The sequence below is a fragment of the Phocoena phocoena genome, chromosome 3 (genome assembly GCF_963924675.1).
Source record: "Phocoena phocoena chromosome 3, mPhoPho1.1, whole genome shotgun sequence".
NCBI lineage: Eukaryota > Metazoa > Chordata > Mammalia > Artiodactyla > Phocoenidae > Phocoena > Phocoena phocoena.
Genome location: NC_089221.1, coordinates 25,823,378 through 25,828,973, shown reverse-complemented (window position 1 = coordinate 25,828,973; position 5,596 = coordinate 25,823,378).

Sequence of the window (5,596 nt, the reverse complement as noted above, 5' to 3'; positions counted from 1 at the left end):
AACACTAGTTAGAAAAGATATATACACCCCTATGTTTGTTGCAGCATTATTTCCAATAGCCAAGATATGGAAGCACCCTAAGTGCCCATCAATAGATGAATGGATAAAGAAGATGTTATATATATACAGTGGACTATTACTCAGCCATAAAGAAGAATGAAATCTTGAATTTGGGGCGATATGGTTGGACCTGGAGGGTATTAATGCTAAGTGAAATAGGTCAGACATAGAAAGACAAATATTTTATGCTTTTACTCATATGTGGAATCTAAAAACCAAAACAAATGAACAAACATAACCAAACAGAAAGAGTCTAGATACAGAGGAAAAAACAGGTGGTTGCTAAAAGGGAGGGAGGTCGGGGGAGGAGAGAAATAGGTGAGGGAGATTAAGAGGTACAAACTTTCAATTACAAAATAAATGAGTCATGGGTATGAAATGTGCAGTTTGGGGGATATAGTCAATAACAATGTAATATCTTGTATGGTGACAGATGGTAACTAGACTTATGGTGATCATTTTGAAATGTATAGAAATGTCGAATTACTATGTTGTATACCAGAAACTAACATATTGTTGTAGGTCAGTTATATTTCAAGAACAAACAAGCTCATAGAAAAAGAGATCAGATTTGTGGTTACCAAAGGTGGAGGTGGGGTAAGGGGGAATTGGATGAAGATAGTCAAAGGGTACAAACTTCCAGTTAAAAGATAAATAAGTACTAGGGATGTAATGTACAACATGATAAATATAATTAACACTTTTGTATGTTATATGTGAAGGTTGTTAAGAGAGTAAATCCTAAGAGTTCTCATTACAAGGAAAAATACATATACTTTTTCTATTTAATTTTGTATCTATATGAGATGACAGATGTTTACTAAACTTATTGTGGTAATCATTGCATGATGTATGTTAGTCAAATCATTGTGCTGTGCACCTTAAACTTACACAGTGCAGTATGTCAATTATATCTCAATAAAACTGGAAGAAAAAAACAGAATGGAATAGGAAAGGATAAATATTCTTTGTATATGTTGAAATTTTTCTCATCCCAATTTTATTATCAGCAGTATTTCATATAAACATCTAGATGCAATTGAAGTTTAATTTAGTATCATGAAGAGGTATAACAGATATTGCTGTTCTATAACAGTAAAGATTCATTGTATACGGAATGTGTGTGATGATTTGACTCCCTTTGTAATTTAGGTTTTTCAAGGCAATGGATGTTGACAAGGAATACAAATGACATGTGTGGCAGAGACACCTAGCTGAACAGCCTATGAGATGATGTTGGGCAGTGGCTGCCCAGCCAGAGACTGCATCTCTCAGTGTCTTTCCCATTGTAGGCAGGGCTGTGTGACTAGGTCTCACCAATGGAATATAAAGAGAAGTGACTTCCAGACCAGTGTGATTAAGAAACAGGTGGGCTTGGGCCATAGTCTCTTTCCCGTCCATCAGCTAAATGAAGAGGACTCCCAGGACCTAGAAGAGAGAAGAGCCCTAAGGATGATAGAAGAAGCATGGGGCCCTGAGTGACCATGTGGAAGGCTGCCTAATCTAGAACACCTTGGTTGAATCTGCTGTGAAAAGTAAACTTCTATTGTGTTAAACCACAGAGAAGTTGGGACTTATCTATTACAGCAGCTAGCATTTATTGTACCTTTATAAATATAATATGAAAAACATCATATTCTAGTTGTGGGACACTCAGCACAAACCACGTGCAGAATTTCAACAGAAGCAGGAATCAAGTTGAATACATGCTTACTGTGTATCTCTTTTTAATTTCAACACTTGGAAAATATTCTAAAATGATTTCCTTCTTGCTAATTTCATTGTTAATCTTTCTAACTGATAGTATTATCTGAAAAGTTTTAATGAACCTGCTGAAAGGCTAAGAGTTTCAAAGGACAACTTACTTTAAAAGATTATAGTACAACGGGTTATCCAAGTGTGTTTATTTATGTAATATGTCTAGCACATGGTTCAAATGTACAGCATGTAAATGTTTGCCTGTGGCCATATATTAGCATTAATGACCTGGATATGGTAGCACAATATATTACTATATTCTTATCATGATATAATTAAGATTGTTCACATGTCATAAGAACTAGGCACTACAATGCACTGGGCATTGAAACTGGGTAAAGAAAAGGATTTAACATGCTCCAACATTCTAAAGTTCACCATCCTCTACCAAGGACATTTCTCTTTCTCTCCTTTCTCTTTACTTCTCTCAGATAATTCCACGGAGACTTGACAAGACTTCAGATTCCAAAATGTTCCAACTGAAACGTGACATGATAGTGAAAATTAAGAATCATAATTCTTATTTTACTTAACTTCTCACTTCTGCAACAGTCCTGAAGGCTTTCGGGGGTTTGAGATACATTTATTTTAAATACTACATCAGGAAAATTTTAATGATGATCACAGATGGGACTATCATATTTATAACTCAATTGTAATTCAATCATTTCTTTGGGGACAGAAAGTCCTCCAGGGAGAGTCACACATTTACATGATGTATCCCAGTGTTCAGCACTGTATTTGTAACTCTGTTTCAACCAAGAGATGCGTAAAATCACAAACGGCTGGTCACCTCCCTATTGGATGCAACTGAGAAAACGTATGAATTCCATTTTCCACGTATTAAAATTTAATGCTCTAATATTAATAGAGGCTATGAACTAGGTTTTTGTTAAGATTTTCAGATGAGAATCTGAAACGGAGCCAGACTTAGCTAGTACCCAGCAATATTTTGACATTGGTTCTTCTTTCCTCTTTCTATTTCTATTCTGTGTGCTTTTCCCTCTCAAACTTTACTATTCTTTTTTTTTTTTTTTTTTCCATATTCCTCTTACATCCTCTCTTGGTGGCCAGTCTTTAATTCACCGGGGGTTCTGTTTTCTGTGGTCTCAGAAGAAGACAATTTATACTCAAGGCCATGGCCTCCTACTCCACTTTCATGCTTCTTGGCTGGCTTACTGCAATAGCCCTCTTACATGGTCTCCCCAAATGCAGTCTTCCTTCGCCAGAATGATGTTCCAGAAATGCAGTTCTGTTCAAATTTCTCCCTACTTACAACCTTTCACTGTCTTCCCATTGCTCTCAGGGTAAAGTCCAAAGTTTTTAACAATGTTGATAATATTTGTATTTGAGCCTGGCCTGCTACTTATGGTTGTATGACTTGATCTAGTTACATGTTAGTTTTATTACACAGCCAGTCCTCATTATTTGTGGTAGTTATGTTCTATAAAGTTCCTGTGAACATTAAATTAGGGAATACTGAACCATTGCTCCTAGGGGCATTACAGGGTGAGGTTCCTGTGAACCTCTAATCATGGTATTTTCATTAACAGATCAATATATAACCTTGTTTTATGTATATTTCTGTTTAAAGACATCTTACTGAATATATGTTATTTATTCATTTACATTGAACTCATGGCCAAAGGCAGTATATACCTCATGCCTAAATGAAGCTTATCTAACATACATATATTCTCTGTAAGGCACATCACAGCCTTCTTGCACTAGACACTAGACAGCATTACAGCTCTATTCTTGGGGGTCATTTAAAATAGTGAAATTGCCAACAAAGGGCACAAAATTTGAAAAACATGGCACTGAATAGACTGAGAAAGGAACACTAACTTATAGTATGAGACTTGAAATGAGAAGGCAGAGTGTTGCTTTCTTTGACCTCAGTTGGGAATGGGCTTACATCCGGTGATTTAGAATTTTCCCTGCTCCATACATACCTGTGAATGACTACCAAAGTACTGTGTGTATTGATTCTGGGGTTACAGATAAATTTTAGTGGGTAGGAAAATTTGCAAATAAGGACTCTGTGAATAATAGGATTGCCTGTGCATGGAAAGGAAATAAGTTTATAGCAGATACTCTTGATTTCCTACTCCATGTTCACCTTGGCCTTTGTTGGCCAATTTCTAATTTCAAAAGAGTTGTGTTTCCTGTTTCCTGTATGGCCATGTGCTCAGAGAGGAGGCCCTGGACTGCTGCTGATTCATAACCATCTAAACAAATCACTTTGCCAGTGAAAGGTTTAGGAATGGGCATGTGACCCACTGTAGCTAATGATGTGTGTGGGGAAGGGCAGTGAGCTGCAAGGCTTTTGGGAGAGATTTCCCAGCTCACAAGAAAACACACAGGAAGAGATTACTTTCCTCCTCTTCTATTGAGAGATTTTGTGCCTGCTTGGTGCCGAAGACAACATGAAGACATCTCTGAAACCATGAAGACAGAGTGGAAATGCTGAGTATAGCTCAAAGAAAATTTGAATAGTATCTAGGTTTTTGAGGACATTGGTGAACAATTGTATTAATCAACAAAGCCTCCTTGATATGAAAATGATAATAACCCTTTATGCCAGTTTGAGTAGGCTTAGCTTGTTAGTTATTTGCAACCTAAAACATCCTGGTGGTATGCTTTATTTTCCATAAGGCTGGTATTAGGAATAAGTGGGAGAAAAAATATGTAAATATACATGTGTACGTATATATGCATGCCATCTGTTATAGGATTGAGCCTTGATAAATGTTACTTTCCCGATGGTATTTTTAGGGATAGAAAGAGTGTACAAGTTAAAGACTAAAATTCCAAATATTTGTCATCACTGTTTCAAATTAACAGTAAAATCAAAATCTTATTGGATATTTTATTTCAATGTTCTTGCTTAAAATTATGATCGCAATTAATTCCTTTTTCCTCTTGGCCATTTGTAACTCAACTGTTCACTCTTCTATTATGTAAGGCATTGGTTAATGCTTTAAATTGTAGTATCATGATAATTATAAAGTTGCACAATATTTCTGTAACAAATTCATCATGCTGTGAGGTAGAGAGAACCTATATTTCAGGGGGCTTTGTGAGTACTTCAAAGGAAGAATGGCAAGTTTTCAGAAATTGAAGTTTATATATAAAAAATAAATACAGGGGATTTATTCTCAGCTATTGTTTATTCATTCAACTAAGTATTTTTAAGTCTTTATGTAATAATAATCAAAGCATGGGCTGGGTTGCAAAGTGCTCTAGAGGATATGTATCATGTCACTAAGACTTAGAATCCTTGGCATGGCATAGGTTGTAAAGTTTTGGAGACCATGGGCTGTTTTTCAAACATCTTTGTATTGTCCATGCTGCCAAGTCTAGATATTTTTTACACAGTAAGCCCTCAATAAATACTTGTCAAATGCAGTAGAACATGTAGCGCTCAAACACACACACTCACACAAACACATTTCTATAGGATTAATATTTGCCAAAAGAATATGTGATTTTTTTGCCTCTGTTGAATTTTTAACTGGTATTGGATGACTCTGTGTCCTGGTATTTCTCACACATTTCTCTGTTAGATTGCCCAGAACCATCTGAGAAGTGTCATTTGTCCAGCTTTGTAAAATGCTCAGACACTTCATGACACAGTCGTATCTCGTGGTTCACAGGTGATAGTATTTGGTGACTTTCTTTGTGATTTTACTTTCCTGAGAGGCCTGATGAAGCCACACCATTCAGCAGGGATTTGCAGCGCTGTCATTTCTTGTGAGTGTCCACTGAGACCTTG